Raw genomic sequence first — 21,846 nt, forward strand, 5'->3', positions numbered from 1 at the left:
AAGCCCTTCTCTAAAGCCATCCAGAAATGAAAATCAGAGATGATTTTGTTCTGGTTAAGAAAGTAAACTTGGGGGCCAGACAATCTATACTTTATCCTTATCTGCCATTTACTAAATGTATGATCTTACATGAGTTTCTTAACTTCATATGTAAAATGAGGAATAATAACAGTTGCTACCTCCATGAGATATTGGGAGAATTAACATTAGCTGGTGCATAGTAAGTGCTTAGCTATTATTATTAATACTATTACTGTTACTAATTATGTGGTTTATTCCAAGAATGACTACTTGGAAAACTCATTGGTGGAGCCATATTCAAAGAAGGGGCTGGGTTTTTATGTCAAAATATTTATAAATAATTAGGCATGTTGCTTAATGTTAAAATAATTTCCCCCTCCCACTGCCACAGGCTCACCAGGGCAACTTGTGCACACATGGCTGATTCTAGAACACAATTTGTGAAACGAGTGGCTTGGAAATGATCATGCTCCTCAATTTTCTTCCCACAGCTGAACAGCACTCCAGGAATTTTATGCAGAGAGGAAGCCACGAGCTGACCCAGGTGCGGATGATAAATATAACATTGGAATAAGAAAAGAATGGCAAGTAAGTCAGTTTGGTTATAGTTAGGAAGCTGTTTCATCACTCTCACAGGAAGCAACTATAGCTGCTGGAAAAGTCTGTGTGAGTCACCCAGTGTTTACCAGAAACTCAGGGAGCTGTACAGAGAATATTTTTCTATATACATCTTGCAGTATGACGAACAATTTACACATATGCAGAGGAATTTATCATCCATGATTACAATAACCCGTTGAATTTATGCCCCCAAAATTGATGCACAGTTTTAACATCATAATAGCAAATCCTCCCTTTCTTTCCGAGAAATGTCTCAAAAAATCAGAAACCATCAAATACCTGACTTAGGGCTAGAGTCTACTGTGCATAGGTGTCACCATGAAAGACCAGGCAGCAAAACTCATGGGAGTGAAGACGTACAAGTTGAATCCACAATGCACCTGAAAGTTCAAAAAATGGTGTCACTGTTATGTGAATTATGATTCTGGGCTGAACTGTGGAATCTAACCATAGATTGTTACATAATAAAGCAATAGGCCCTTGGTGACATTAGTGTTTTCCCCTTTTTATTTTGTTAGTTAATTCTACAATTATAACCTCCTCTTTTTTCCCCAAACTGAGGCTATCTCATGCCTAAGTTTCAAAATAGAAGATACAATCTTTCATAATTTTTCCTTTATGAGGGCATGTCTGGAGTTCAGGATTCTTTAGCCAACTTGAATCCATGGAATGAAGACTGGAAAGAAATCTTAGAACTTGTGTAACCCACTCTCCTCATTTAACAGATGTAAAAAACAGAAGAAACAGTGACCTGCCGAAGGCCTCCTGAATTAGACAGAAACCTGGCCTCTGCCTTGAGCCAAAAATACCCTTAAAACAGGCTCCTTCCCACTGCGAGCTTCCCAGCAGCTGTCTTTGAGCATCCTGTGACTTGGACTTGTGAGGGGCCCTGTCCTGCTCCAGCCCCCCAACCCCAAGGAGACATGACTTGCCTCTATGAAATAAATTGTTAATCTAAGGAACCAGTGTTGAGTGCCTCTTGGTTTTCTTCTCTTCCCAGTGCTGGGAAGGATAACAGGAATGGAGCCAAGGATAACAGGAATGGAGCCATTCCCAACCACCTGAGAAAAAGTAAGCACCACCTGTGAAACAATCACCATGGCCAAAAAAGAGCTGGGGAGTGTGCTCCAGTCTCTGTTCAAAAAATATTCATCATGCACCTGTACAACAGACAACTACACAGCAATCAAAAGGAACAAACTATTTATACATGTAACTTGTATGGATCTCAATGGTATCATACTCAGTTTAAAAAAAAAGCCAACCCTCAGAGGTCACATACTGTATGTTTCTAGTTATATAATAACATTCTCCAGAGGAGAACAAATTGGGTCAAGATAGGGGCAGGATAAAACGGGATCAGTGTGGCCACAAAGATGAGTTTTCTGTAGTGCTATGATCCTCTGTCTTGCCTGTGGGTTGAATGGGGTCTGGTTTGCAAAAATGTCAGTTTTCTTATTTTACATGTATTGATATTCATTTTTAAATGATTATTTATTTATTTATTTATTCATTCATTCATTTATTTGAAAGGCAGAGTGATAGAGAGAGAGAGCGCTTTCATCAGCTTGTTCATTCCCCCAAATGGCCACAACAGCCAGGGCTGGGCCAGGCTAAAGCCAGGAGCCAGAAATTCTATCTGAGTCTGCCACTTGGGTGGCAGGAGCCCAAATACTTGGGCCATCATTCACTGTATCATTCACAGATACATTAGCAGGGAGCTGGATCAGAAGTGGAGCAGCTGGACCTCAAACCGATATGGGATGCTGGTGTCGCAAGGTCACAAGCAGCAGGTTAACCCACTACCACAATGACAGCCCCACAGTGTCAGTTTTCTGCTTGTGACATTGTACTATGATTGCATACATGTTACCATCAGGGACTACTGGGCAAAGGGTGCACAGACCTCTTGTAGTATTTTTTGCTATTTCTTTAGAATTTATAATCATTTCAAAATAATAACTTCCAAAAAAGTAATGCCCTCTTTCTGGGAAAGAATTATACTTCCCCACCTCATATGACTCTTTGGCTAACAAAATGTGAAAGGAAGTGACACATGTCACTTACAATCAGAGCTTTATTTCCCTCTGACACAGTGAGCGGCACTACTCCAGATACAAGCTGTTCTGGCTGTGCAGTCCTTGAGTGTGGCAGGGCCACAGCTGTGCTGCAGAGGACACAGGGGAAGTGAAAAATGAATTTTTGTGGTTGAACATCAGAAATTGTGGGCTTGTTGCTCACTGGAGCCAAACACAGCCTAGCCTTATTTATTCAGAGAGCAGGGGCCACGCACACAGAGGCCCATGCTCAGGAAATCCAAGGAAGACCTACTCTTTTCATGTGTCACATCCCCGCTGTCATACTTCTGGGCAGTTTTTAATTTACTTCAAAGTCACTATGAAATTTTATGAGACATTGATATTTTTGTCAGTGTGTCAGCACTCAACACAGGTTAAGTATTCCATAATAATTTTTCATTTAAAATAGTAGTTTTAAATTCTCCATTTTAGACAACTTTACCAATTAACAGGCCAATTCCAATCTTAATTGCTTGAGATGAAAGATTCTTCTATAGGTTGGTTTAAATTTCTATAAATTACTGGCTGAAAAATAAATATATAAGACCCAGTTTCTATGAAAATTCAAAGTTCCTGTGACATACTCTACCAAGTCTTTTCTTCTTGATCACAAATTTTAAAAGATGAAGAGTCTAAAATAATGGAATAATCTGCCTGTAGCCAATGAAATGATAGCCTGTTCTACTCTCACTCTGCTCTTCTCAGTGTACCACTCACCTTATTTAAGGGTCAAGGTCCTCTCAAGCTGACACTGCCTTCTGTAGCTGTTCAGAAGGATTCCCTTTGTGTCTGCCATCAAACAGTTCAATGTCCTTGTATCTCTGTTATTAATCTCTGTTATTAATCTACCTTTCAAACGCATATTGAAGTAGCTGGAGTTAGAACTCTCCTGAGACCTAGCCTATTGTATTGCCCTGGGTTATCCAGAGGGGCCTACTGACCAAAAGTGAGGAAAATGAATCACTAGCTCCCAACAAAATAAGCAGAAATTCCACTTTCTTCCTCAGAATCATAATAACTACTTTGAGTTCAATGCTAAAAAGCAGAAGTAAAAAAAGGTAGTGGGATCCCAGACTGCTGCTGATAGAAATGTCTCAAAGTTTTATTCGTTAGGAATTAATGTTTTATTTTGGAAATTTGTAATTATTTGGTGACACAATGTTTCCCCAGTTTTTGTATTGTGTTGGGGAAAAATAGCATAATGTCTATAGCCATTTATAAAAAGGGAAAACTGATACAAAGGAAGAAAATATTAGCCAAAAACATTTGTTAAGTTTAGATATCAAAAGGCTTCTTTCCAGGGATAACAGGAGACTTGACGCCCCTTCTCCCAGAGCTTATAGATTTAAGGAAATCAGTTCTGATTGTGAGGAAATGAAAGATACATTAGAAATAAAGACATAATGACCAACATTCATTCATATTAAGTAGATAACAAATAAAAAATTACTAAATGTTGCTCATATTTATTTTTCTGCTCTGAAAATTAGATGTTTGACTAAAAAATAGGATTAAGAAACATGGGAGGGAGAGGGTAGGAGGGAGGAAGGGAATATCATTATGTTCTTAGAATTGTGTCGACAAATCACATTGAATCTGTTAAAAACTAATTTAATATGAAAAGAAAAAAGCATAGCTTTTAGCACTAAAAGGCATACTGATGGTTTAGAAACAAAAGCACAAAGTGAGATGTCAGAAAGCCTAGATTATAGTAGCAGCCTCTCATGTATTAAGGTGAGACTGGTGAAGACTAAGCCTCTCAGAGATGAGTGAATTGGGACCACTTACTGGGTTCTGATTTATAACCTTGTGCACAGTGCTTGACCTTTCCTATCCTTGGAGTCACTATTTGTAAAATAGGGATAGTAATAGAGTAAAATGATTAGGAAGTGAGGATTAGAATATTAGATAGTAATAGAGTAAAATGATTAGAAGTGAGGATTTTACAGAATAATTATGTTTTATAATTATATAAAATAGAAGTTACCAACATTTGACTAGTAATGGAATAATTAATGAATATTTAATAGATTATAAGAATATAAAGCACATACTACTCTACCTGCCATAAAATAGCTCAACAAATATTAGCTATAATTTATTCATTTGTTAGTGAGGTGGTTAGAGAGACTGGCAGGAAGAAATAAGTGTCAGATTGCTAGTGTTAGTTGATTAAAGGGGAGCTGCTTTAAAAAGTGATTACCTACCATAATTTCAGTCTCTAAAGAAATGTTAGTACCTTAGGGAAAATCCCCAGGTGATCATGCTCTAGTCAATTATATTTCTGTTCACATATCTTGCTCTTCTATATGAAGGACCTGTATTTGTGAATAGTTTTTGTGTACTATGCGATCTAATTTTAAATTAAGCAATTAACCTTGGAATAAAAGAATATACATAAACACAATTTATATTTGTGGTAATTATTTTAGTTTTGTTACAATATTATGAATACTGGGGCTGGCACTGTGGTGCAGCGGGTTAACGCCCTGGCATGAAATGCCGGCATTCCGTATGGACGCCGGTTTGAGACCTGGCTGCTCCACTTCCAATCCAGCTCTCTGCTATGGCCTGGGAAAGCGGTAGAAGATGGCCCAAGTCCTTGGGCCCCTGCACCCATGTGGGAGACCCGGAAGAAGCTCCTGGCTCCTGACTTTGGATCGGCATGGCTCCGGCCATGGTGGCCATCTGGGGAGTAAATCATTAGATGGAAGACCTCTCTCTCTCTCTCTCTCTCTCTCTCTCTGCCTCTCCTCTCTCTGTGTAACTCTGATTTTCAAAGAAATAAATCTTTAAAAAATATTATGAATACTGTGATATTGTAATATTAATATTGGATACTTTTCCCAACCATTCGAAACTCTTTAGCACCAAGAGGTTCACCCAAATTCAGTAAGATTAGTATTTAGTGTGCCATTCTGGATCCTTTAGGAAGCAAACACAGAGACTGTTAGAATTAGGAGAGGTTTGGGGGAAAAGTGGAGAAATAACATCTGTGAACGGTAAATTGGAGAGGAAGCAGAGAACTGGACAGAGAACGCCTAAGATACTGATTTGACACCTTTGAAAGGAATGTGATAAGTAAGACCAGTGAGTGCAAATAATAATTGATAGAATTAAAAAGGAGACAATGATCCTACATGGGAAGCAGGATACACAGCAGACTCATAGAATGGCAAATGTCCTAAACAGCACTCTGGCCTCAGAATCAGCCCTTAAGGCATTTGGATCTGGCTAAAAAGCCCATGAGAGTTTCGCAGGCATGGCAAGTCAAGACACTGTGGCCAAAAAAAGAAAAAATGACCTAAATGAAAGATCTCTGTGAGTGGTCCCAGCGGAAAGAAAGGGCCATCAAAGAAGGAGGTACCTTTCTCTGAAGGGAGGAAAGAACTTCCACTTTGACTATGGCCTTATTGGTGAACTAAAGAGGTTTCCATAGCCTTGGCAGCTCATGACAAGAGCCTCGGGTGATTACTGACATCATAAATAAGAGTGTCAATTATTAAATCAACAACAGGAGTCACTGTGCATCTGCTCCCCATGTAGGATCATTGTCCTTAATGTGTTGTACTATGCGAATTAACGGCAAAACTACTACTCAAACAGTACTCCATACTTTGTGTGTCTATGTGGGTGCAGTCTGTTGAAATCTTAGTATATACTAAATTGATCTTCTGTTTATAAAGCTAATCCTCTGCCTGCAGCGCCGGTACTCTGGGTTCTAGTCCCGGTTGGGGTGCCGGATTCTGTCCCGGTTGCTCCCCTTCCAGTCCAGCTCTCTCTGCTGTGGCCCAGGAAGGCAGTGGAGGATGGCCCAAGTGTTGGGGCCCTGCACCCACGTGGGAGATCAGGAAGAAGCACCTGGTTCCTGGCTTCAGATAGACGCAGCACGCTGGCTGTAGCAGCCATTTCGGGGGTGAATCAATGGAAGAAAGACCTTTCTCTCTGTCTCTCTCTCTCAATGTCTGACTCTGCCTGTCAAAAAAGAAAAAAGAAAATGAATCTTGATATGAATGAGATGGGAGAGGGAGTGGGAGATGGGATGGTTGCAGGTGGAAGGGAGGTTATGGGGGGGAAAGCTGCTATAATTCAAAAGTTTTAGTTTCAAAATTTCTATTTATTAAATAAAAGTTGAAAAAAGGAGAAAGGAATATGAGAAGGGCCAGCATGTGGATAAAGCAGGCATCCCATATTGGCGTGCTTCAAGTCCTGACTGCTCCATTTCCAATCCAGCTCCCTGCTAATGGCCTTGAAAAAATAACGAGGAATGTCCTGAGCATTTGGGTATCTACTACCCATGTGGGAGACAGGGATGAAGCTTCTGGCTCCTGGCTGCAGCCTGGCTCAGCACTGGCCATTACAGCCACCTGGGGAGTGAACCAGTGGATGAAAGATCGCTCTTTCTCTCCCACTCCCTCCATCTCTAGTTGTAACTCTGCCTTTCAAATAAAATAAATAAATCTTTTAAAAAGGAATTTATTTATTTATTTTTAAAAAGATTTATTTATTTATTTGAAAGGCAGGGTTACATAGAGAGAGAAGGAGGCAGAGAGAGAGAGAGAGAGGGAGAGGTCTTCCATTCGACAGTTCACTCCCCAGATGGCCACTATGGCTGGAGCTGCGCCAATCCAAAGCCAGGAGCCAGGAGCCAGGAGCTTCTTCCGGGTCTCCCACATGGGTGCAGGGGCCCAAGGACTTGGGCCATCTTCTACTGCCTTCCCAGGCCATAGCAGAGAGCTGGGTCAGAAGTGGAGCAACTGGGAGTTGAACCACATCCATAGGGGATGCCAGCACTGCAGGTGGCGGCTTTGCCTGCTAAGCCACAGCGTCAGCCCCAATAAATAAATCTTCTAGAAAAAGAAACAAAGGAAAGTGGGGAAGAAACACATCCAAGGGGATGGGAGAAACTTCAAACCAAGATGTAGATCTGATAGTCTCAGTCAACCCAAAAGGGATCTCTAGAGCAAAGATTGTTCTTATAAGAGAAGTGCAATGGGCAGAAATGGCCAGGCGTGAGTTCCCCATGGTGCCCAATCACTTTGTGAGGGTTGCCCATGAAGTATGCCATCATTCTAAAAGTGATATATTTGGAGGCTGCTAGCTCATTCTACTCCTTGTAGCGGAACAATTTTTCTTTCTTTAAAGAAGATCTGAGTGGTACATGTAAATAGGTATGAAAGAGAGTTTCACATAATACACACACTGAAGATATTAGGATTTTACTAAGATAAGAGTTTTTCCAGTTTCATGCCTGACATAATTTAAAATTTTCTAATTTAAAGCTTTCATCTTTTCTGGTATATGTTTCACCAAATTCTTGAGTTGTTAATTTTCAATAACAAATTACAAACAGAAAGTTTTCAAATACATTTTTAAAAATTTGATTTACTTTATTTTTAAGGCAACTAAGTAAAAAATTTATTCCTAGATTCCCAAACATGACAGTAAAATTGACATTTAAAATGCTGGCCCATTATATGTTAAGTTAACAGTAACATTTCACTTATATTTTGCATTTAATTATTATTTTAGAACCATATTATTGTTATTTTAAGCACATATTAGATGCAAAAACTACATTCTGTATTAGTTTTCCAGTTCTTTGAGGATAGAATTTGTAACTGTATTGACAAGTATGTTCCAAAAGTTTCTTCCCTAATTGTAATGAACAAAGAATCACTTCACATTTCCAGAAGTGATGAAGGATTATTTTAAATGTACCTTTCACACCAGTGAAATATGTAAATAATTTATTTAAATTATTTTCCCAAGTTAAGCATGTAACCTATGGCTTTGGAATACTCTGAGATATAATGAAAGTTGTAATCAAAATGAGCCAGCTATGAGCAGTAAAAACGAAAAGCCATGCTCCAATTATTCATCATAGCAGCAAACCAGGGATATTTTCTCATGTATATTTTTACAGAGACATATGGACAGACAGATTGAACGCTATAGATATGTACTGGAATTTCAAATTCACTTTAAGACATTTAAGAAATGTGAATATTGGTTGCCTGAATAATCTAACTGTTGAAGAAATGTAAGCTCTACATAAATGATAATAATATTTCTTATGCAACTTCTGTATTTTGTAGACAAAAGAAATTCTCTATATTCTGATAAGACTCAGTAAATATGGATAGCAAAAAACTCATTCATTTAGCATTTTATATGTATATAACAGTTTACTATTTCCCCAACATTTTACTAAAAAAATTTTAAACAGAAACACAGAAAAGTGGGAAGAGAATTGTATGGCGAACAATCCTCACTAAGATTCCACAAATAATATTTAGCTTCACTTGCTTTATCACATTCATCTGGCCATTTATCTGTTTATATATGCTTGCACAGTGTGAATTATTTTAATGTGTTGAAAGTAGATTAAACACACAAGAATATTTCCCCTAAAATACATTATATATAACTAAAGGTTAATATTTGTTTGTGGTGTTTTGTTTTTGAGGTAAAATTTCCATACAGTATGATGCAAATATCTTGAGTATACCATTCAATGAATTCCATAAATGCACAGATTTGTGTGACCAGAATACAGAATATCAATATTACCCTATGAAGTTATTTCATGGCCTCATACAACTTCCCAACACTCCACATGAAAATACCATTATCTTCCTCCCCACCCCTGCCCCACCATCCATGAGTTTTGCCTGCTGTAGAAATTCATCTATACATACATTTTCCTATAAGACTATTCAATCAACATATTTTTATTGAATGCTTGCAAATATTCTGCATGTATACTGATACCAGTATTTTTTCAGATGTATATTTTGCAATTTCTTCCCAGCCTGAGGATTCTCTATTAATTTTTGTGGTAATACCTTTTGATGAGCAAATGTTTTAAATTTTTATGAAGTCTAACATTATTTCTCATTTATAGTTATTGCACTTTTTGTTCTGTCTAGGAAACTGACCCATCCTCAAGCTACAAAGGTATGCTGTTTCTATGTAAAAGATTTATAGTTTTACTTTTTACATTTCATTCTATGTTCCATTTCAAAGTATTTTTTGTTTATGATATAAGGTATGAATTCAGTTTCATTTATTTGCATGTGGATAGCCAATTGTCACTATTTGTAGAAAAGGCTTTCCTATCTACAATGAATTGCTTTGGCTTCTCTGTCAAAAAATCAAATGGTCTTATAAAGAGAGGGACATCTCTGGTCTCTGTATACAATTCTATTGACATACTTGTTGATCTTTACGTCACAATGTCTTGATTACTATCATAACAGATCTTAAAAGTTAGCTTTTGTAAGTCCTTCAAGTTTGTTCTTTGTCAAAATTACTTTGTAGAATCTAAATTTTTTATTTGTATTTCCATATGCCTTTGCTTGTATTTTCTTACATATTGTATACAGTTTGTTTATTTCTTTAAAAGTCTTCTGGCATTGTGACTGAGAGTGATTTGACTCTAAAATAAATGATGAAAGAAATGATATTTTAACAATATTGGGTTTTCCAATCCATGAACATGGCACATCCTTCCATTAGTTAGGTCTTGATAAATAATCAATAAATTTTGTACTTTATAATAAAGAGATCTTACATGCATTTTGTTAAGTTTATTCTTAACCATTTTGTAGTTTCTGAGTCTATTACAAATCAAAATATTTTTAAATTTTATACGCTAGTTATGTGATAATATATAAAATCAAGTGATTTTACATTTGTTGTCTTCCAAATACATGGAGTTTTTCTGGATGTCACACTAATATGAATTTCTAATTTAGTTTCAAATTTCTCAGAGCATATACTCCATATGAATTCAGTCCTTTCAAATGTATCAACCTTGGAGACTGATGGGTGAATCAGGTTAAGCCACCTGCAAGATTGGCATCCCATATCAGAATGACAGTTGAGTCCTGGTTGCTCTGCTTCTGATCCTGCTCTCTGCTAATGCATCTGGGAAGGTAACTAATGCACCTGGGAAGGCAACAGAAGATAGCCAAAGTACTTGGACCCCTACCACCCATGGACAAGATCCAGATGGATTTCCTGTCTCCTGGCTTCAGCCTGGCCCCGCACCGACCTTCATAGTCCTTTGGGGTATGAACAAACAAAAAGATGTTCTCTCTGTCTTTCCCTCTCTGTCATTTTGTCTTTCAAGTAGTTAAAGTAAATCTTTAAGAATAAATAAATTCATCAATCCTGGTTTTAAAGCTCATCATATGAACTTTCATGCTACACGTATGTTTACCAAGATTTTATGAGATTATACAAATAAAATATAAAAAGTAAACCTTGCTTTCTTGCAGTTTATTAATCACATAGGAGTAAAAAATACAAACATGTGGAACAATATGACAAAGATAACAAATGCTAAAATTACATATTCAGTATGAACTAAACACATTGATAAAAATCTGCAAAGGAAAGAATTTATCAGGGTAGAAACTCAATGAATTGAACAATCCTTTGCTGCTTCTGGATATGAGTGATTGAGTCAATTATGGAGGTATTAGATTGGAAGTTGATGAAATGATCAGTAACACAAGAATTGGCAAGTCATGAGTTAAAGATGACGTGAAATTTCCTTAATTTCCTTTGTTCTTTTTCTGTTTTACAAGATTTTTTTTCTAACCTAGTGTGAGTGTACTTGATACTTTCAAAAGGTCAGGGAAAGTGGAATTTTGAAGTCTATGCATAGTTTTTCCATAATACAGGTTTCCCATTAACTTTTTGAAGACCCTTCATATATGTGGATTTCAAAAATTTTTGCAACAAAATAAAATTATCTTTTAATTCTATTTTCACAACATCTGGAAGTACTTGCATATGTTTCATGCTTTGTGTTTGATGCTACAGTTACACTCTTGTATCTCCATTTAAAGATCTCTCAGTGAGGAGGAAAATGAAGACACAAATCCATTGAGTCATAAGACTTAAGAAGAGAGATGCAAATACTGGCAGAGCAAGGGGGAATGACAATAGCCTTGCCTAAAGTGGCACAGGGAAGCCCTCATATAGTTCATGTCTTTTGATTTAGATCTCTAAGAGTGCAATTGCTAAAGAGAGAATGGAAAATTCTTTACAGCAGGAAAATACAAGGCAAATACAGATAGCAGCTTAAGGTAGATATGAGGGGTGGGCAGACGGATTTGAAAAGGTGTGATTGAGCCAGTAATTAGATTTACTTAAGGAGTTTGTAGTTTATGTTAAAATGAGAGTCATGAAATGTTTTTAAGCAGTACAGTAGCTTCATCATGTTTGTGTTCATAAAGATACCTGACAGAATTGGGAAGGGTGGGTCAGATCTGGGATCTGACAAAGATAGGGAAAATAGTTTGTAGACTATGTTATGTATCAGGTGATTAATGATAAGTCTGAAAGGAGGGAGGAAGTGGAATTAACATGTGAAACATGTAGGAGGTAAAATGAATGGACAACTGAAGCTAGACAAAAAAGTGATCATGAGTGCTTTACTACTACTAATGTGTCTTTTGAGCACATTGTGGTTTCATTAATAAGGAAAGAAAATGCATGATGTAAGGCAGATTTTGGAAGAAAAACTGAGTTTAATTTCTTATGCCTCAAAGAGAAATAATTCATTATCTTGTTGTAACAATTTCAGAGAGAGATTAGGGCTAGACATTTTATTTTCAAGTCACTAATATTGACTTGACATCAGTCAGAGAACTGACCCTACACTTGATTGGTGTGAATAAGAGAGACTGGACTATTAGATGAGAATTAGGCTGAGATAATTATTTTTGAGACCCTTTCCAGACTGTTGAGTAACTTCTAAGGGAAAGAGCAGTGGACAAATACGGAATAACTCAGATAGGGTGCTGGTGGAGATTTGGAATATCAACAGTTTCATTCTTAAACCTGCTTTATTTTTTTAAAGATTTTATTTATTTATTTGAAAGTCAGAGTCACACACAGAAATGAGAGGCAGAGAGAGAGAGAGAGAGAGAGAGAGAGAGAGAAAGTCTTCCATGCACTGGTTCACTCCCCAATTGGCCACAATAGCCAGAGCTGAGCCGATCTGAAGCCAGAGAGCCAGGTGGGTGCAGGGGCCCATCCTCCACTGCTTTCGTAGACCATACAGAGAGCTGGATCAGAAGTGGAGCAGCCGGGTCTCGAATCAGCACCCATATGGGATGCCAGCACTGCAGGCGGCGGCTTTACCTGCTACACCACAGCGCCAGCCCCAAATCTGCTTTATTTTTTAAAAAGGCATATCAGAGCAAAGTAACTGGAAAGAAATTCAGCTCAAATTTATCAATTAGAACATTCTTGGGGGTTGGCATTGTAGCATAGCAGGTTAAACCACTGAGATGCCTGCATGCCATTTGAGCTCTGGTTCAAGCTTGGGCCCCTGTCACCCATGTGGGAGACTGGGATGGAATTCTGGAATCCTGGCTTTCACTTGGTCCAGACTTGGCTGTTATGGCCGTTTGGGGAATGAATAAGTGATGGAGGATTGATCTCTCTCTCTCTCTCTCTCTCTCTCTCCCACACACACACACACACTCTCCTCCTCTCTCTATAATTCTGCCTTTCAAAGCATAAATAAATACTTTTTATAAGAAAAGGAACATTTTGGAGCTTATGTAAGGAAACTAATTTGGGTTAACTGCAATAAAATAGGTGGCTTTTTAGCCAGCGCTGTGGCTCACTAGGCTAATCCTTTGCCTTGCGGCGCCGGCACACCGGGTTCTAGTCCCGGGCGGGGTGCCGGATTCTGTCCCGGTTGCCTCTCTCCCAGGCCAGCTCTTTGCTGTGGCCAGGGAGTGCAATGGAGGATGGCCCAAGTGCTTGGGCCCTGCACCCGCATGGGAGACCAGGAGAAGCAACTGGCTCCTGCTTTCTGATCAGCGCGATGCGCCGGCCTCAGTGCACCGGCCGCAGTGCGCCGGCCGTGGCGGCCATTGGAGGGTGAACCAACGGCAAAAAAAGGAAGACCTTTCTCTCTGTCTCTCTCTCTCACTGTCCACTCTGCCTGTCAAAAAACAAACCAAAAACAAACAAACAAACAAAAAACCACAAACATAAAAAAAAAAAACTGCAAGGGAGGGAAGAGAGACAGCTGTCTGGTAGCAAGTTGGTAGGTGTGAGCACACAGTTTGTCCGAGGTCGCGGTTCTAAGCTGGCAGAACATGACTTTGAGAGGTTCTGAAAAATGACCCTGTTTGAAAGAGGCAGGATTGAGAGCCTGAGCTGGAATTCGAAGCATTCCAGTTTCTGGTTCCATTTATTCCTAAGGCAATCACAGACTTACCCTTTCATAACTTGGGTTACACAATAACTTTCTCTTTTTGCTTGTTATGTTAGTTTTTGGCATTCCAAAATATCCTGAACACAATCAAGTAAAAAATAATGAACATAATAATCAAATGAAACATTTTTAAAATACATATATGCATCTGTTAATGATGCACGAATTACTTTTATTGACCAGGGTGCTTTTTTTATTTTTAAAGATTTATTTATTTATTTGAAAGGCAGAGTTACAGAGAGGCAGAGGGGGAGAGAGAGAGAGGTCTTCCATCCGCTAGTTCACTCCCCAGATGGCTGCAATGGCCAGAGCTGTGCTGATCCGAAGCCAAGAGCCAAGAGCTTCCTCTGGGTCTCCCACGTGGGTGTAGGGGCCCAAGGACTTGGGCGATCCTCCAGTGCCCTCCCAAGCCACAGCAGAGAGCTGGATTGGAAGTGGAGCAGCTGAGACTCGAACTGGTGCCCACACGGGATGCTGACCCTGAAGAAGGCAGCTCCACCTGCTACGCCACAGCGCCTGCCCCGACCAGGGTGCTTTTTAACTGCCTTTTGTATATGAAACATTTTACTAGTGAAATGAGTAGGATAAGGTTCTACTTCCAGGCACTTAACAGATTTTTTTTCAGTCTACAAAATCTGTCTGCGTTTACTCATATACCTTTATGTAATAAGTCCTTCCTGCAATTCCCTAGACTTGTTTGACAAAATGAATTCAAGAAAGTCTGCTTTGTAAAATACACACATGGAAGAACTAGAAATGTTAATGCGAACAATTTCAGAATATTCAGATTTCTAAGGGCAAGTATCGGACTCTCCCATAAATTGCTCCTGTCACAATCAAAATACTTGCTGAAAAAGACTATTAGTGTGGTCTTGTGGTGATTCTTTTATTGTTAAAAAGATCAAATGTTTCTTAATTTCATCGTAACCAGAGTAAAAACAAGAGGAAATTAGTTTGGAGTGAATTTCAGGCTCACAGCCCAATCCCTTTTGGATTCACACAGGTGTGTGTTTATTTTAATAGCTGATCTGAAAGCATGTGAGATGCCACAGCTGACCAGATTCTAAACAAAAAAGCATAGAACTTAAAACTAAGCATGCATGCAGCATGGAATAATAATTAGGTTAGGCTCCTCAAAATGCTACAATGCCAAAACAAAACAAAACAAAACAAAAAAACAAAACCTCCAACCATTAGGTCACAGTCTATATACAACAGCATGGGCATTATATTCTCAGTCTAAGAGAGGGTTTTGGAATTACAAGGTTCAAATTCTGTCAGCCACCAAAAAATCAGGGTCCAAGATGGGTCTTATTTGACAATCTGCATCCTTCTCAAGATAAGCGATCAGGCTTGTTCAAAATTCTTTTAAGAAAGCGCAGATTGTTGTCACCAAAAGCTGTTCAGAAATAGTGGCAAGAGACTTTGTCCTAGTGGAAAGGGCAATTCCCTGAGCTGTAACCGTGGGCAATGTTTGGATAGTCACCAACCAACCACGATCGGGGCTTGCACACAGAACGAGGAATGTTAACTAGGATGCCCTGCATAGGCGGTTTCTTTATGAGAAATCTCCATGGCCCTCACTTCCCGAGGGCCGAGGACTGCGCGTGATCAGGAAAAATGACGAGGGAACAGAATAACATGTGGTGAGACAGGCATGCAAAAGGGGGAAAGGCTGTCAGGGATCTGGGGTTGCTCAAGGCAGAGACGTGGCAGCCCCGAGGGCTGGCTGCTAGGCTCCGCGCCAACCCAGGCTTCCTCGAGGGTGAGTGTGGGGGTGCACGGAGGGACCGTGACGACTTTTCCGTGGGTGTTATAAACAGATCCCAAGAGGGAAGAGCTCTAGTAGGATGTCCTGCGAGCTTGGTCTTCTTGGGGGACGCTCCGCCCTTCGTTTCCCACCCACTCATAGCCCCTCCCCTTCTCTCCAAGCCCCGCCCCGGCCTGGCCCTTGCCGCTTCCCACCGCCCTTTCCGTAGTCTCCTGGCTCCTGGCTCCTCTTAGGCTCGGCAGTATTGGAAGCGCGCAGGCGCGGCTTGGGGCTCCCAGAACGCGGAGTAGCGGAGCGGGACGCGCGGTAAGTGTGGCGCTCGTGCATGGATCCCAGCTGAGGAACGTGGTCCACCGCGTGTCCCAGGAGGGACCAGGGCATATGGGAGTGACTTTAATCTGGTGAGGAGAACCTGGTCAGAGGCGCGGCAGCGCCGGTGGAGGCGCTGCCTGAGGTTGTCCGGCCCAGCCCGCGTGGGGTACGGAGTGCGTGGTGGCAGGAGTGGGTGAGGGTGTGTATGAGTAGTAATATTGAAGGAAGGGGGTCCAGAGTCTGAAAGTCCGTACTCTGGCTTGTCAGGTTCAGCAGGCTCGCCAAGGGCGCTGGAGGGTGTCCCAACTTCGGTTCCCCCGCTTGCTTGGTGCCCCTGAGCTGCTTCCCGTGTTCATCCCTTCCCCCAGCGCTGCCTTCCCTGGGCGCGGAGTTGCCAAGAACGTTCCCCGTTGCGGGGGCGAGGACTTGGGGGAGGTGGGCTCTTGCCTAGGCTAGTTCCAAGGAGGGCGTGGCATTCGTGTGACTTTCCTTTACCCCGCCCCCGGTAATGTGTCCCTCTTCTGGTCCATTGTGCTCCTGGACATTTTAACAAAGGCTATGACTGTTTTGTAGGCAGTGGCGGGTGACATCGGGGGCGGGTAGAGGGAGGGTGCTTGCGAGGTCGTGGTGCGGCCCTGGGGGAAGGGGGAGCTAGGGGGCCCATAGTGGGGAGTGGAAGGAAGGGAACAGCCTTCCTGCTTCAGCCTTTTCCTTCTTCCTGGTCCGCTGATTTTGATAAGTGGTAGGAATAGCCCTAAGGAGCATATGACTGGAAATTAGTGTGTATTCAGACTCTGACTGCAACCATCGATTTGGTAATTGTGCTTTGTGTATTTGCTACAAACCCCTTCAGGACAAAAGCGAAACTAATGGAATTCGAGAGGAAATGATTGAATGAAAGGGTGAAGAGGAGCAGTGAAAGACTTAGAGCTAAATTACTTTCCTTTGGTAGTCATAGTGTAAAACCAGAATTTTGAAGGATGTGAAGGTGCACTAGAGAGGGTAAGTGAAATGTTGGTTAGGATACTGTTGATTGTTTCCATCAAGAGTGGATTATTAGGGGTGTATGTGTACCATCAAGTTTTGGGGCAGACTCAATTTAGAATCTTTGAAACTGGTATTAGCGAATACAAAACATAGGACAAATAATGTAATATTGGGTAAGGTCCCATAACTTTCATTTTCAAACTTAGTATTTTTTTATGAAAGATAGCATATGTGTTCCCAAGCATAGATGTTGATATTTTTACTTGTTTAACTTGATACCACAAAACAAACTGAACTTCCTCCTCCTCCTTTCCCTTGATTGTGAACCCTGTTTTATAAACATTTACTTTCAGATCTGAACTGATTCAAGACACAATTCCTCCCCTCTCAGGGCATGAAGTGAGCAAGATTTCTACTTGTTCATTTGTAATTTTCTCTTTTACATTTTCATGTTATTTGAAGTATTATGCTGCTAGCATTACCAAACGTGGGACAAGGTATATTAGGGATGCCTTTTCATTTTTTCCACTGCTGGGTGAAAGCCTATTCATCCTTCCAGACTCAGCCCAATTTATTTCTTGGACAAATTAGCCACCTCCCTCAGAATAAATTAATTGTCCCCTTTTCTGTTAAATTGTTATCACTGGATTTGTCTCTTGCTACTAAAACCTCAGTCCTCTGTGTTATTCTGTACACAGGACTGCCTGAGATGTGGTAAATGACTGATAAACTAACTTGTAATTCAATGTTAATTAATGTTGTAGAAACATTCTTTTTACATAAAGTTCATGGACTAACAGAACTTCAGAGTGCTGAAATTGTATTTAATATTTGAGCAGAATTATTGGGAATATAAGTAAAGGGTGAGTATAGAAATATATTCCCATGTATTAGACATAATTTATCCTTCTAAAAGAAGTGCAAAAACTCAGCAGATAAAGAGGACATAGTGATCGAGAAAAGGCCGATTTCCTAAAAAGGCCAACATTTGAGAAGAAACCAGTAAAATATCAACGTGTAACAGAAAATTAATCATTTGTGGAAGGATGCAAAGAGAGCACTGCTGGCATTTAGGAAGTTTTACAAATGAATCAAAATTGCCAGATGCCATCCTTTAAAGGCTAATATAACTAAAGAAAGCTCCAATCTAATAAGTGGTATTATGCACTTCCTAAATCTTTAGGTGGTTTGAGCTTTTAGCTAATGGATGTCTTCACATTATAGTGTTCCCTGATAGGCTTAATATAATCATTTCTGCCAACTTGTCTTTAACATTTCTTTTAACTCCACCAGCATCACCAGCCTTCCAGTCGCTGCCCCTCTCCCCCATCCTTGATGATATATCCATTCAATCTCATTATCCCTACTCCCAGTCTTCATTACTTGAATGGATTTATCAGTTGGAGAGAAGATCATAGGCAATTATCGCTCACTATGTAAGAGAATGGAATTGATCCTTTAGTTTAAAAATGAGCCAAATTTGGCTACTTGTCTAGTCCAGGTTTCTGTGCCTGCAAAGAAGAGAACCTATGCTAGCCACTAGTAACCTCTTTTTCTTCCCTGCTTTCATTTCCTCCATATCCACCCATAAAAGCACCTTTTGCTCATGTCATTTAAAAAATAATATTAACCGTGTTCCCCTCAAAACACTTCAAGTTGGTGCTTAAATTTTATGTGTAAAATTGGAATTCCAGAGGATGAGTGGAATCCATGATACTTTTTCTGAGATCTATAGACCCATTTAATAAAAAAAATACTCTAAACCAAACCACTGTGATTATACCTTCCTTCTTAAAACTCCTCATCTAGATTTGCCCCTTGTATTTTTCCCTCTGATTCTTTGACCAGTCAACCTCAGTCAGCTCCGTTTAGTCCTCATGTTAGAATTCTGTTCAAAATTTTTTCTAACTATATGCAGAATACAATAATAGGATGATCAAGGTAATGGAAATGGGAGGCAAGACAAGATGTTAAACTTTTCTCTCTGAGCATTAGTTTTCTCATCTGGGGAAATGATAATTATAATACTTTTATGTAACTTAAGTGAAATCAAGTATTTTAGCACGTTATCACAATGTCAAGTACATACGAATGTATTTGTATTTTTATTTGTTTCTGGTGATATAATTTCATTAGTGATTGACTTTGGAATGTGGATACATTGGTATCTTCCATCCTGATCCAGCTCTGGTTCTGGATTTGTAGATTCCTCCCAAGTATCTCAAACAGGTTGTTTAGCATAATGGTTCTCCATCTTCAGTATGCACAATAATCACAGGATTGGACAGATTTCTGGGTTCCATCCCTAGAATTTCTGATGTGAAGGACAGGGTTTAAAAATTTCCATTTAGCAAGGTTCCAAATGATGGTGCTACTTCTGTGAAAACACTGAGTGGCACTTATCTTGATAGCATTCAGACAAATTGGTACGGAGAAAAGGAAAGAAACCAAAAGACCAAAAATTTATACAAGAGCAGAGTGCACTTACAGCTGTTTGCTATGATTTGAATATTTGTCCTCTTGAACTCAAGCAGGAGTTTAGACCCTAACTCTTAAGTTAATGGCACTAAGAGTGGAAACAATCTGACTGCAGTGTTTAAAGATAGGGCCTTTACAAGTAATTAGAATGGTTTAGGTTGTTAGGATGTCTCTTTATAGAGTTAGAGAGATCACATAGACATAGATGTAGACATAGACAGACGCATGCTCTCCCTACTATGATTGATGCAGTTCAGGGGAGTCCTCATAAGAGCCTGCCTTATACTGTTTGGTGAATGTACGTGCAGAACCTTGAGCCATAATATACATGTTTTCTTTTTTAAAGATTTTTTTTTATTTATTTGAAAGGAAGAGTTATAGAGGCAGAGGAAGAGAGTGAGAGTGAGAAAGAGAGAGAGAGAGAGAGAGATCTTTCATCCATTGGTTCACTCTCCAGATGGCCGCAATGGCTGGACCTGGGCTGATCCTGAGCCAGGAGCCAGGAGCTTCTTCCAGGTCTCCTACTTGGGTGCAGGGGCCCAAGGACTTGGGCCATCTTCCACTGCTTTCCCAGGCCATAGCAGAGAGCTGGATCAGAAGCGGAGCAGCCGGGTTTTGAACCTGTGCCTATAAGGGCTGCTGACACTGCAGGCGGCAGCTTTATTCTCTATGACACAGCACTGGCCCCAAACCTGTTTTCTTTATAAAGTGGCCTGCCTTAGGTATTTTGTTATAGTAATGAAAAGCTGACCAATATACTATTATTGTCAGAGGGTAGAGAGCATAATGCTAAGATTCTTGGATTTGATGACCTGGAGGTTTCCTCTTTTCTTTGGTGTAGAGGGTTGATTTCTCAGTTGGTGGGATATTAACGTTATTATGACCAGAAAAACATCACAGGTATTTGAAGTAGTGATTCTTAATCTGATGTGTACATCAGACTGTCCTGTGGAGTTGTTTCAACCACCATATATTTAGTGTCCCTACCCCCAGCCTAAGTCCATCAAATCTATATTTCAGGTTGTGGAACCTGGTCATGAAATACTTTCAAGAGATTTTTATTTGCATCCTGGTTAAAAAACACTTGAGTGGTGATGGTCAGGATGTGGAGGCTGTAAAATTGAAACTACTTTTCTTGGCAAATTGTTGGTGAAAGAGAAGGAAAGAAAGAGACTGGAATTTGAAGATTTTAATGGATCATAAAGAAATGTGAAAACCTTGTCAGAGCAAGAGAGTGATTGAAGGAGGATATAATTGATGATCTAGAATACTGAAACAAGAGAATCACAGAGAATGGAATTAGTGGCACCAAGAGAGGAGAAAAGAATGAATGGGAAAAAATTAAAAGTATAGGTAGAAGTAAAAGCTGAAGGAACTCTCTTTAAAGGAGGTTTGCACAGTACTGTTCTTCAGTGAAACTTAGTATGCTCTAATTAGAATTGATTTTTTTTCAAGTTTAATGATGCTAGCAAGTTAGTAATTTCAGCTATTCCATCTACCTCTAATGGTTATACAATTGTGTTTTTCCATAACCTTTTTCATTTAGAAGATTTTTTGAAAGTCTAAATATACTGTGTTGTAATGCTATTGCCTCAGTCCTTGCCATACTACTGCCATGCCATAAGTTTTTATATGGTTTTCATTCAGTCATTTAACAAATTTGTGTTCCTACCAATTACCACACATTATTCTGAAGATACAAAGTGAATTAAAAAAGTTGTATTTTACTGAAAATTTATGTACCACAAGAAGCTCACAGCTTGAGTGAGACATATGATAAAATAACTAAGATATGTGTGTGTATGTGTGAACAAATACATACATTTACATATATATTAAGTCATGTAGTATCGTATTCATTGGAGAAATACAAAACAGGAAAGACACTGTAGGTGAATGGGGTGTGTTGGAGATTGATCAGGGCAGACTTTGCTGTCAGTAAAGATACATGAGAGAACCATTTGTTTGGAGGAAGACATAAAGAATAACAAGTTGAAAGATCTTGAATTGGGGCCTTTTTGAGACTGTTTTATTAGGGATAGCCAAAGGATCCTTGTGGCTAGAGTAGCAGGAGTGGGAAGTGATAAATAATAAGGCACAGGGTCAGTTAGACAAGGAGTGTGAGAAGGTAGTAAGATCATGTAGAACTATTCAGATTATGGGTGCACTCTATAGAGTGAGAAGGAAAACTGTTAGTTTTCAAAAAGAGGCAAGGTCCAATCTCATTTCTGCCTTACAAGGATTTATTTTGGTACTGTGTGGCGAATAGCTTGCCAGGAGGCAAGAACAGAAGAGAAACCCATTAGAAGAGACGGTATGGTGGCTTG

At 39.7% G+C, this 21,846-nt stretch overlaps 1 protein-coding gene and 1 pseudogene across 6 annotated transcripts in view; both read left to right on the top strand.

The window, feature by feature from the left end:
- Positions 1-519: 519 nt before the first annotated feature.
- LOC138847508 (EEF1A lysine methyltransferase 1 pseudogene) lies at positions 520-10,994 on the top strand (annotated as a pseudogene).
- Positions 10,995-15,514: 4,520 nt separating this feature from the next.
- PRRG1 (proline rich and Gla domain 1) overlaps positions 15,515-21,846 on the top strand; it is a 112,120-nt gene continuing 105,788 nt past the window's right edge. The window contains exon 1 of one of the 6 annotated variants that reach the window (XM_008272494.4): positions 15,515-15,736. The gene's annotated coding sequence lies outside the window, so the exon portion shown is untranslated. Of the gene's footprint in view, positions 15,737-15,778; positions 16,144-21,846 lie in introns of those variants that run through there. The other 5 variants (XM_017349917.3, XR_011385350.1, XM_070066527.1 and 2 more) reach the window with 5 other exon arrangements.

The sequence above is a fragment of the Oryctolagus cuniculus genome, chromosome X, assembly GCF_964237555.1.
Source record: "Oryctolagus cuniculus chromosome X, mOryCun1.1, whole genome shotgun sequence".
NCBI lineage: Eukaryota > Metazoa > Chordata > Mammalia > Lagomorpha > Leporidae > Oryctolagus > Oryctolagus cuniculus.